The sequence below is a fragment of the Theropithecus gelada genome, chromosome 3 (genome assembly GCF_003255815.1).
Source record: "Theropithecus gelada isolate Dixy chromosome 3, Tgel_1.0, whole genome shotgun sequence".
NCBI classification, from domain to species: Eukaryota; Metazoa; Chordata; class Mammalia; order Primates; family Cercopithecidae; genus Theropithecus; species Theropithecus gelada.
The window spans coordinates 6135687-6148528 of record NC_037670.1 but is presented as its reverse complement, the minus strand read 5'-3'; the positions used below and the strand labels follow the sequence as shown (position 1 = coordinate 6148528).

At 43.9% G+C, this 12842-nt stretch overlaps 1 non-coding gene across 1 annotated transcript; it reads left to right on the top strand.

Moving 5' to 3' along the window:
* The first annotated feature begins 848 nt into the window (after positions 1-848).
* LOC112621854 lies at positions 849-955 on the top strand. Its single transcript, XR_003118792.1, has one exon. It is a non-coding gene; the product is annotated as a U6 spliceosomal RNA (small nuclear RNA).
* The last annotated feature ends 11887 nt before the right edge of the window (positions 956-12842 follow it).

Here is a 12842-nt window from a genome sequence, read left to right as displayed (position 1 = left end):
CAACCTCCACCACCCTTGTTCAAGTGAGTCCCGTGCCTTAGCCTCCCAAGGAGCTGGGATTACAGGTACACACCACCATGCCTGGCTAATTTTTTGTACGTTAGTGGAGACAGGGTTTCATCATGTTGGCCAAGATTGTCTTGACCTCGTGATCCACCCACCTCGGCCTCCCAAAGTGCTGGAATTACAGGAGTGAGCCACCGCACCCGGCCTAATATTTAAATTTTCTTGTAGAGATGGGGTGTAATTACGTTGCCCAGGCTGGTCTCAAACTCCTGGTCTCAAACAATCCTCCTGCCTTGGCCTCCCAAAGTGCTGGGATTAAGGCATGAGCTATCACACCTGGCCTTTGGAAGTTTTTAAGAGAAGAGTCTGGCCTGGCCTGAGCAGCCATGAACCCCTTCCCTGATGGCATATAGTATGGGAGAGATCTGGGGATCAGTAAGAGGAACCTAGGCCAAGAGGCAGAGATGGGAGAACAACATGCCTCGGGAAGGCAGGCAGGTACCTATGGATCGAGGGAATAGAGAAAATTGTGGGAGCCATAGGACTCCAGGGTGTGGAAAGCACGCAGTATGAGAGGCAAGACCATGTGCAGCCCCTACAGAGGCCACATACACAGCCTCGCTCTGTAACCGAACCAGGGTTCAGCTGCTGATCACTTGAAAGTCTTACACAAGAGACAAGAATGTGTGGGAAGAAAAGCTGGTTTATTTGGAGACCAAGCAAAGCAAGAAGATGGTGGACTATCGTACCAAAGTAGCATCTTAAGTCACAACCAGTTTTAGGCTCTTTTTACGCTAAGAGCAGGGGGACGGTGGGCGGCTAGGATCAAGACGTAACTGACAGTGCTTGCTTCGGCAGCACATTTACTAAAATTGGAACAGTACAGAGAAGAATAGCAAGGCCCCTGGGCAAAGATGACAGGCAAGTTCCTGAAGCATTCCCTATTTTTAAAAATAATTTAAATTTTAAAAAGAGGTAACCGGCCACCACAGACATCCGGGCACTAGTGAGGGTCCAAGGAGGTTGGAAACTTCTTCGTCCTTGGTCAGGTCACAATGCTCATATAAATCTTACAACAAAACAGCGAGATGTTTACATACTTCTCCCTTCATCCCAGAGTTCGTTTTTAAAACTACATGATTGCTGTGTGTGCGTTATTATCCCAGTGTTCTAAAATTATCCTAGGCTACGTGCAGGAATGAGTGACGGTCCCTTAAACAAAAATGGAGTTAGTTATGTTTGTTCTTTTGCTGTTTCTCCGCTATAGTTCAAAGATGGCTTCCTAATGAGATGAAGCTCCTGGGACTCACACCCTCACGCAATCGCTGTTCCCTAAGTCTCAACAGGCCTATGACTCTGCATGGCTTCTGAAGCTGTCATAAGAAGTCTTGTGACTTCCTCTGGGAGATCTTGGAAAGTTTGCACTGGCCTGTAAGTGCTTTGCAGTTGGGTACCCCAGGTTAACATGAAAAGAGAGTGTTGCCCAGCTGACCCACATAGCTCTGCTACCCCCACTGAGACACCAGGCATATCAGAGAAGAGTTGAACCTTCAGATGACCCCAGCTGTAATCAATATCTAAATGCAAAACTGTTTAAGAGATTCACAACAGCAAAGACATGGAATCAACCCAAATGCCCATCAATAATAGACTGGATAAAGAAAATGTGGAACACATATACCACGGAATACTGTGCAGCCATAGAAAAGAATGAGATCGTGTCCTTTGTAGGGACATGGATGGAGTTGGAGGCCATTATCCTCAGCAAACTAACGCAGGAGCCGAAAACCAAATGCTGCATGTTCTTTCTCACTTACAAGTGGGAGCTGAATGATGAGAATACATGGACACATGGGGAGAACAGCACACACTGGGGCCCATCACAAGAGTGGGGGGAGGGAGAGCATCAGGAAGCATAGTTAATGCATGTGGGGCTTAATACCTAGGTGATGGGATGGTCTGTGCGGCAAACCACCATGGCACATGTTTACCTATGTTTAACAAACCGGCACATCCTACACATGTACCCCTGAACCTAAAATAAAAGTTGAAGATTTAAAAAAAAAATGTTGGAGAGACCCCAGGTGAAAACCATCCAGCTGAACCCGGTTCACCCACAGAACTGTAAGAGCCAAATAAATATCTTCTTTAAACCGCTACATTTTGTGCTGGTTTGTTCTGCAGAAGTAGACGAACAAAGTTCATGCCTGGAAGTCAGTGCTTCCAAGAAAAGAAAAAAAAAAGAAAGAAGAAAGAAAGAAAAATAAAATATTAAAACAAGGCTCGAGACATACAAATGTGCCAGTGGATCAATAGGGTTGCCCGTTTCACATCTTGAGTAACAAATGCTGCCCAGACAGGCTTAAAGGCACAGAGCCTGCTGAATGGAGTTTGGCTCCTGTCCACCTGTTGAATTTCTATAGTCTTTAATTTGTCTGAGTCGTGTGTTTTCCTGACTGACACCGATAGCTCAGTGTGTCCTTCTGGGCATAGTGCTATAAAATTGTAGCCTAGTTGATTAATAAGGTGTCTATTCCCCGCTTTCCTTCACTGTCATTTACAAGAAAACAGCGTGAGTGAGTGGCAGAATATAGCCCTGTCAGGATCCTGCCTTCACAGAAATAAAGAAAAATGTGAAACTGTCAAATCTCAAGTGTTCTATATCCAAAGGAACATTACTGCATCCTCTCTGGCATCCCTCAACATCCCATCATGCTCCTATCAGTGAAAAAAAACAATAGCGTAATGTGCAGATGCTTCTTCTGAGTTTATTTTTATTTGGTTCAGTAATAACCAGGGTGATTTCTGAATGCCAATAAGACAGCTACACACAGTATTCCTGTTTTTCCATTCAGACAGAAATGTAGTTTATTCACCATGCCAGCCATGCTAAAATGCCCAGAAAGTTTCACATTGGCCTATGAAAGAATTCTAGTATCATTGACAGAGATATTAGGTGTTATCTAATCTACCTAGTAACTGGATTCATTGATTTCTTCATTCAAAAATTTGCTATTGAATGGCCACTATGAGTCAGGCACTGTGATTGATAATCTACATTTTTCTATTGTAGCAGGTAACTGTGGTCTGTAAACTAACAATGAACACCTAAGCACCACCTCCACCCTGCTGTCCCAACCAACTGAACAAACTCTCTTGGCCAAAGGGACCCCAGAAAAACCTTCAAACTGAGTTCCCAGCCATGATGAGATGGTGGGGTCAGACATGCCTCATAATACATGCCCTTTTGCAGTTTAGACACAGCTGACCAGCACCAATGTTAAAACAGAGACCACAAGACTGACAGAACAGACTCATAGTGGCAGTAAGATACCAAATTCTAGACAGGATCTAAGGTCATGTCAGGCAAGGGTTAAGTCAGACACCCCTACACTTTAAGAATGAACTACATTCTAACTGCCACAGGTTTTTATTTTTCTCTAGCAGCTAAACAAGCACTGACCTTGGGATAAGTATTATTAAAATAATTAGGTCACCACCAAACACTAACTGATCCCCCCCATTCCACCAGTCACAACTACAGCTTTGACTGGACAAGAGGCTGCTTTCTGTATCTTCTTCTGATAAGAAGACCACTAGCCATGGGCTGGTTCCAGCCGGTTTATAGAGGCTGCACACTTGAGTAGCTCCAGCTCTCGAAAAGATGTTTTGACATTTAGAGGCTAACTGTAATACGTTTAAGTGTAAAGTCTTCACCACAACGTGAACATGGGTCCTGTGTTAGATGCATGTTTGTTCAATACAAATACATTAGGACCACTTTCATGAATATTCATAGCTCTTCCTTAACCTGTTGAATATGTATGTTTAGCCAACCTGTTCAGCATAAACTCCTGCCCCAGCTCTTCTTCCTCCTTTGACGTGCCTATCTCTGGTCTGGGCCAGAGGCTGTGATTCCCAGCATATGGGATGGCCATCTTGCAGGATATAACCCTTTACAAGAAATAAAGTCTTCTCTAAATTTATAAATTTGTGATTTTTTTTTAAGTTCACAGGTCTTAGCCTACAGAGCTTTATTTACTTTGGAGTTCTGGTAGAGCTACTTCTGAGCCCAGGTTTGGGCACGTGATAATCTGTGTGTTTCTACTGCCCGGTCTTCCAGAATGGTGTTGGTGCTTTTTTTGAAACTTGGTTATCCAGTTCTTTCTTCAGTTCCAAGACATATTTTCTATTCTTTCAGTAAACTCTTTTTCTTAGTTGAAATTACCTGGAGTCCATTTTCGTGGCTTACAACTTAGCAACACCACCTGATACAATTCTCCTTAGAGCTGAGATGGCAAGGAGTTTTGTTTTCTCCTAAACTTCATCCAGTTTCAAATAAAATAGACAGCTCTATACATGTGTGTCTTAACCACCTTAGGTGTTGGTGCCACCTCTATGCAATGGAAGAAATCAGTTTTGACCATGAAACCTTAAGTCTTGAGTATCTGTTCTCTGCTAGGCCAGATGGGAAGTCCAAGTTGAAAACGAAATGCATGTGCACATCTAATCTGCCCTGATAGACTGTAAACTCCTTGCTGTGAGAGACTATGGCTTGTTCAATTTTGTATCCTTAAAAATGGTGATTCCTAAGCATTGATGCTTCAAGGGTAGTAGATGTGGTTTTTGAGGCTCATCAGAATATAGACAGTCATAAGATGGATGGAACTCTTGGAAACAGTATCTTGGGAAATTGGAAGAGATTTGTATTAGTTCGTTCTCACGTTGCTATAAAGAAGTATCTAAGACTGGGTGATTTTTAAAGATAACAGGTTTAATTGGCTCACAGTCTGCAGGCTGTACAGAAAGCACAATGCTGTAATCTGCTCGGTTTCTGGGGAGGTCTCAGGAAACTTACAATCATGACAGCAGGCAAAGTGGGGAGCCAGCATTACCCACAGCTGGGAGCAGGAGGGAGAGAGAAGGGGGAGGTACCACACACTTTTAAACAACCGGATCTCATGACAACTCATTATCACAATGACAGCATCAAGGGGGACGGTGTTAAACCATGGAAGCCACCCCCACGATCCAGTCACCTCCCACCAGGCCCTACCTCCAACACTGGGGATTACAATTAGACATAAGATTTGGGCGGGGACACAGATCCAAACCACATCAGGATTTAAAAATGAAACCCGGGGTAATATCAACATTTAAGATAAAGAAAGAGGTGGAAAGAAAAGTCAGCAACAGAAGCAGAGAAAGGAATCAGAGAAGTAAGAGCCAAGCGTGTTAGCACAGAAGTCAGTGGAGACTCAGGTTTTGAGAACCAGGCCGTGGTCAACAGCACCACGTGCTGCAGAGGGTCCAGGCCAACTGTGCACTAAGGAGAGTTCAAAGAACTCAGCAACAAAAGAGCCTCTCATGATTCCATTCCCAGCAGAGCGATGGGAACAAAAGCCAGCTTACCCCGGTGGACACGCAGAATCGGGTTGTGATGATGACCCCTTATTGTGGTGCTTAAAAGGAGGAAGAAAGAGGGGGCAATATTTTGTGTGGCAAAAAATGAGATGGAGAGGAGCTCCGGCTGTTCTTTGTAAAGGCTCAAATAATTAAATGAATTATTGAATGAATTATTATCTTTCAAAAGAAATACCCTCACTAATAGTGAATACCCTGAACACCACTAACCCCCAAATTCCATTTTAAAATCATAAAAGTAATTGGCACTTGGATAGGACTTTGTAGTTGACAATGCATGGGTTAGTACTCTTTCTCTCTGGTGTTTAAGCAAAAATGATTTACTCAAAACCCCAAACCAAGAATAGTCTTCTATGGAATCTCCAACAAACTAAGGCTCTAAAGCCCTCCCTTTGATCAGGGACTGAGAGCACTTGAAAAGAAAACCGTGTAATCCTCCCACTCTCCGCCTCAAAAAAAAAAAAAAAAAAAAAAAAAAGCAACAAGCACTGATGCAAATAGCAAATGCTTTGAACTGAAAATCACACAATGGTAGGGGAGCATCAAAAGTGCCCACATGAAGGTTTTCTCTAATGCAGACAAAGACAAAACAAAAAAAAACCCACTTCCTATAGCATGTTCAATAGGGCTTAGAGCGTAAAGCCAATGTCATTTTCATGCTATCTGTACGCCAAAAGTTTTACCCGTATAATAATGCATGTTTCTAGTTATTTTATTCTATTTTTTAAATGCCTCTTAACATGACATGGTGAGATCACACATCTTTAGGTTAACACAATGAAGCAGTTCAGTGGCTCCATTCTATATTCCATCCTCTCTGCCCGGTAGCCAGTTTCTTCAGTAGACGAGACCTTGTCTACCCAGTTCACGTTATATTTCCATGTCATAGCACCATGCCTGACATGTCATAATTTTGCTAAATTAATGAATGCCTTAGCTAAGCCCTCATCATCTTTTGCCTGAGTAATTATGCTCTCTAATGAATGCCTCTGCTTCCATTCTCCCTCCTGGTATCAGTTATCTATTGCCTAGTAGCAAATCATGACAAAATTCAAAGTCTCAAAACAATAGTAATCCTTTCTTTTGCCCTTGAATGTGCAATTTGGGCAGGGCTGAGCAGGGTCAGCCTCTCTCTGTCCCATGTGGAATTCACTGAGAAGAAAGAATCCACTCTCAAGACGGTGTAGCCCCGTGGCTGGTAGTTGACACCGACTGTCAGCTGGGAGCTCAGTCATGGCTTTCAGTTGGGGTCCTGAATTTCATTCCTTGTGGATCTTTCCACAAATGCTTGGGCATCCTCATGGCATGTTGGTGAGTTCCAAGAACAAACATACCAAGAGGCCTAGGAGGAAGCTGTGTTGGGTTCTGTGATCCGGCTTGGGAGTCTCACAGTATCATAAGTCTGCCCAGATCTACTCAATGGAAGGAATACCCAAGTCAGATTGTAAGAAGAGCCTGTTGGATGTCTGATATGGTTGCAGCCATGTATACAATCTCCCTCATTCTTTTTAACCATCTCTTTAAATGCTCCTACATGATATTTTAAAACGCAAATCTAATTGTGGTTAAGTCTCAGCTTAAAAACATCCACTGTAAGTTGGGCGCGGTGGCTCACACCTGTAATTCCAGCACTTTCGGAGGCCGAGGCGGGCAGATCACAAGATCAGGAGATCGAGACCATCCTGGCTAACGCAGTGAAACCCTGTCTCTACTAAAAATACAAAAAAATTAGCCAGGCGTGGTGGCAGGCACCTGTAGTCCCAGCTACTGGGGAGGCTGAGGCAGGAGAATGGCATGAACCCTAGAGGCAGAGCTTGCAGTGAACTGAGATTGCACCACTGGATTCCAGCCTGGGGGACAGAGCAAGACTCTGTCTCAAAAAAAAATAAATAAATAAAAAATAAAAACTCCATTGTTCCTAAGAACAAATTCCAGGCCAAGCACAGTGGCTCATGCCTGCAATCTCAACACTATGGGAAGCTGAGGTCAGAGAGCCCAGGAGTTCAAGACCAGCCTGGACAGCATAGTGAGACTTTAAATTTTAAAAAAAAATTTAAAAATTAGCCAGACATGGTGGTGCACACCTACAGTCTCAGAAACTTGGGAGGCTGAAGCGGAAGGATCATTTGATCCCAGGAGGTTGAGGCTGCAGTGAGCTATGATCCCCACTGCACTCCAGCCTGGGTGACACAGTGAGATCCCATCTCAAAAAAGTAAAAAAAATAATAACAACAACAAAGAATGGAGGACACACAAATCTTCCATGACCTGGTACCTGCAGCCCCTGAGTTTCACCTCCCACATGGCCCCCCGGAGTCACATCAGTTACACACTTCCCTCACATGTCCTTCCTGCTACCTCCAACAGGTCATTTCAACTGTCTTATCAGGTGCATGCTCACTTGGAAAAGATGAGTGATCACCTTTATCCTCACTGTCCTTTCTCTATTGCCCTCTGAGGATCATCCAGAGAAGGCTTCCATTGGACTGAGTACTCTCCATTTTAAGTAATCATTTCTTTTCTTTCTTTCTTTCATTTTTTTTTTTTTTTTTTGAGACTAAATCTTGCTCTGTCACCCAGGCTGGAGTACAGGGGTATGATCTCAGCACACTGCAACCTCTATTTCCCAGGTTCAAGCCTTTCTCCTGCCTCAGCCTCCCGAGTAGCTGGGATCACAGGCGTGCGCCACCACACCCGGCAAATTTTTGTATTTTTAGTAGAGACGGGGTTTCCCCATGTTGGCCAGGCTGGTCTTGAACTCCTGACCTAAAATGATCTTCCCGCCTTGCCCTCCCAAAGTGCTGGGATTACAGGCATGAGCCACTGCACCCGGCCAGTAACCATTTTTCAGGCTGCCTTTGAAAATGATCTTGTGGAGAGAACAAACATTGTTTTATTCGTGTATACATCCCAGAACCTCACCACAAATTAATTGTTATCACGGTGTTAAAGGAGAAAACTGAAATACAGAGAGTAAGTAACTTGCTCAGTATCCCATAAATGACAGAGCTAAGATTTGATTTGAAGTCTTTCTGGGTCTAAAGCCCTCACTCCCCGCAGAAAGGGACCGATGTGGTCTTGAATGTACTATTAAGGTAATAAAGAGGTATCATGGTGTCTTCAGCTCTCAAAACTAACAAGACAAATGTAAAAGACAAATTTAAAACCAAATCACCATAAAAATAGACAATAAGCAAAAAAACCAAAGGGCCACGAGGCTTATGTCAAAAAACCTTTTGGATGTTTTGTTGTTGTTGCTGTTTGAGACAGCATCTTGTCTCCTAGGCTGGAGTGCAGTGGCATGATCATAGCTCACTGAAGGCTCAACCTCCTGGGCTCAAGTGATCCTCCCCCCTCAGCCTCCAAGTAGCTGAATCTACAGGCATGTGCCACCATGCCTCGTTAATTTAAAAAAACTTTTTAGAGGTTGGCGGGGGTGGGGGAGTCTTACTATATTGCCCAGGCTGGTCTTGAACTCCTGGCCTCAAGTGATCCTCCTGCCTCTGTCTCCCAAAGTGCTGGGATTACAGGCATGAGCCAATACACCTGACCCATAATCCTTTTGTGAAAGTCTAGAAATAATGTCTAAGAATTAGTGCTTCTCATGGCCATCTTCTCCCCAAAACCAAAACAGAATCAAGATGGTCAATGGACAAAATCTTAAGATAGCTCATGAATATCTCAATTTCTAGAGAAGCAGGCAGAGGGTATGTGTGGCCAGTTGGGGTGAAAAGGTGTAGAAAATGCTTCAAAGACTGAAGCCCTCCCCCATAATCTCGGTGTCTCACTTTTGTTTTTCCCTGGTGGAGAGGAAAGCCAGAGAGCAATCAAGAATGATTACAATTGCGCAGAGCTAATTACCTTCAGCAATAACAGGGAGTTTGCGATGTAGTCATGAAAATAAATAAGACGTCCTGAGGGAAGGAGAGGCGTGGAAGGGAAAGAAACACAGAGACTCAGTTCTGTCCCCCTCTTCCCGCAGGTCAAAACATTGAGCCCTGAAACCCCGGGTTTTGCCTTCTGTGTCTTCCACAGACGGGAGTGGTGAAAAACAGCCCCTGGGGAGAGATGGGGGAAGTCAAGGAAGAGTCTCATTGAGACCAACCTTGGTTCAAAGGGAAATTTTGGACTCTGCCTGGAATTGGGGAAATGGCCCGAAAGTGACCTTGGTGAGAGCAACAGGACAAGACTTTCTAACAAACTTGAGGAAGAGAGAGCAGAAAAACACCCACTCCCCATGATACCCCACATCCCCAGCCTGCTTACCTGCGTGAGCTCCCTCTCCCTCTCTCCCCTTCCCTCCCTCTCTCCCCTTCCCTCCCTCTCTCCCCTTTCCTTTCTTTCTCTCTCTCTCTCCCCCTTTCTCTTTTTCTCTCTTTCTCCCTGTCCTTCTCTCTCTCCCTTTTTCTTTCTCTCTCTCTCCCTCTCTCTCTCCCTGTCTGTCTCTCTCTTTTTATCTTTATTTCTCCCTCTCTATCCCTTTCCCTCTTTCCTCCTTCTCTTCCTCTCCCCCTCTCTCCCTCTATCACTTCCTCTCTGTCTCTCTCCCTCTCTTTCATCTCTCTCTCGGTTTTTCCTCCCTCTCTCCCTCTTTCTCTTCCTCTCTCTCATCTCTCTTTCTCTCCCTGTTTCCTCCCTTTTTCCCTCTTTCTCTTCCTCTCTGTCTCTCTCTCATCTCTATCTCTCTCTCATCTCTCTCCCTCTCCCTTTTTCCTCCCTCTCTCCCTCTTTCTGTTTGTCACTGTCTCTCTCTTATCTCTACTTCTTTCTTCCTCTCATCTCTTCCCTCCCTCTCTCCTTTCCTCCCTCTCTCCCTCCCTTCCTTTTTCTCCCTCTCCTTCCCTCTCTTTTCCACCCTTTCCTTGACCTCACACTCTGCAATCTCAGGCAAGGAGAAGATAAAAGGATACTAAGGTCAAGGAGACTTGACCCAGACTCTATTAGAACAACACCTGTAACCATGTTTAACATGAGCAAATAGGGAATAAAGTCTTAGCACTAGCACTTGTGCTAAATAACTAGTGAAGAATATATATCAAAGGAAGAAAAACAGCATGCAAAATACAGGCAAAGACACTTTACACCTGGTGCAGTGACTGACGCCTGTAATCCCAACACTCTGGGGGGTCGAGGCGGGAGAATCGCTTGAGCCCAGGAGTTCCATACCAGCCGGGGCAACATAAGGAAACCCTCATTCCTACAAAAAATAGAAAAAAAATTAACCAGGCATGGTGGTGCATCCTTGAAGTCCCAGCTACTCAGGAGGCTGGGGTGGAAGGATTGCTTGAGCCCAGGAGGTTGAGGCTGGAGTGAGCCATGATTGTGCCACTGCACTCCAGCTTAGGTGACAGAGCGACACCCTGTCTCTAAAAAAAGACTCTCTTCAGATCTCCTGCTTTAGGATTGGATAGATATCCTGGGAAACGTTTCACTATGAAACAAGTAGATGCTGGGTATCCCACAGCAAATATGGCTCTGAACGCACAGAAAATTTCACAAGAAATTAAAGAAGGTTTCCAGGGATTGAAATGAAATAGGAGCTGATGCCAGAGTGGTGAGTACAACCATGAGCCAAAGCTGCCCTGGGGTGCATGCTGGCGTCCGTATTCTGGACTTGGGTTTTGACGGCTTGACCGGGAATAGCAGACCAAGTTTTCCATACATCCATGGTGAAGCACTGGAACTGAGACTCCTCACATCAGTGAGGACCCCACAAGAGCTATGCGCATAATATGAAGCTGAGCTAGGGGAAAAAAAAAATCCTTCCTCAAGCAAAGGAACCCAAAACACAGGCAAACATGTTTGTCTTGGCCAAGACGGTGAGTAGAGGAGGTCTCCTCTGAGAATGTGTAATTAAGCCCTTTCCTTACGTGAGTGTGGGGTTGAATTTACTCTCTGATTGCTCCAGGAAAGCCCAGGGTAAGCGACTAGATTGAAGAGGCACCATGCTGATAGCAGTCCGGACACCTAAGAGCAACCAACACAAATCCTGTTGTAGAAGAAATCATTCCTATCCCAGGCTCTTCAGGAATCTCAAATATAAAAGCCAGTCACATATGAGCTCGCAATTAAAAATCATAAAAGACATGAGGACAAAAGTCACCTTCCTCAAGAGTCAATAAGATTAATATACAATAAAGTCTCAAGAACATTTAGCATTAGAGTTATCAGATACAGACTATAAAATAACTGCATTAAAAATATTTAAATAGGCCAGGTGTGGTGGCTTACTCTTGTAATCCCACCACTCTGGGAGGCCAAGGCAGGCAGATTGCTTGAGTCCAGGAGTTCGAGACCAGCCTGGGCAACATGGCAAAACTTTGTCTCTACCAAAAAAAAAAAAAAGGCAAAAATTTGCCAGGCATAGTGGTGGGCACCAGTAGACCCAGCTACTCGGGTAGAATGATAGCTTGGGCCTGGGAGGTCAAGGCTGCAGTGACCTTTGATTGTATCCCTGCACTCCAGACTGGGCAACAGAGAGAGAGGCTGTCTCAAAACAAAACAAATACATCAATATAAATAAATAAATAAAACATTTAATGAAATAAAATGTATAATAAAAAATTTAGAGGCACCCAAAATAACCACTGTGGTATTTGTGGTATAGTGGTTAGCATAGCTTCCTTCCAAAATAATCATATAACTTTAAAAAAAAGTAGAACTTCTAAACGTGAAATGTAAAATGATTAAAATTCAGAATTCAATGTGGTTTAAAGAGTTGAATGAACACAACTGAAAAGAGAATTGACTAGGTATGATGACACATGCCTGTAATCCCAGCACTTTGGGAAGCGGATTGCTTGAGCTCGGGAGTTCAAGACTAGCCTGAGCAACATGGCAAAACTCCATCTCTACAAAAAAATTAGCCAGGCATGAAGGTGCATGCCTGTAGTACCAGCTACTTGGGAGGCTGAAGTAGAAGGATCACTTGACCCCGAGAGGTTGAGGCCTCAGTGGGCTGAGATCACACCACTGCCCTCCAGCCTGGGTGACAAAAAAAGAGAATTAACGAACTGAAAGGGATTACCCAGAATGTAGCACAAAGAGATGAGGAAAGAATAATTTGGTCTAATATACACCTAATCAAAGTTCCAAAACAAGAAAGTGTACAGAACACAGAAGAGAAAATATTAAAAGAAGTGATGGCTAAAAATTTTTTTTAAATAGTGGAAGATGTAAATCTTCAGATTTAGATACCACAACAAATCTAAAGCAGGAACCATAAAGAGACCATTGTATTAGCCTGTTCTCGCATTGCTATAAAGAATTACCTGAGACTGGGTAATTTATGAAGAAAATAGGTTTAATTGGCTCATGGTTTTGCAGGTTGTATAAGAAGCATGGCTGGAAGGCCTCAGGAAACTTACAGTCATGGCAGAAGGTAAAGGAGAAGCAGGCACATCTTCACATGG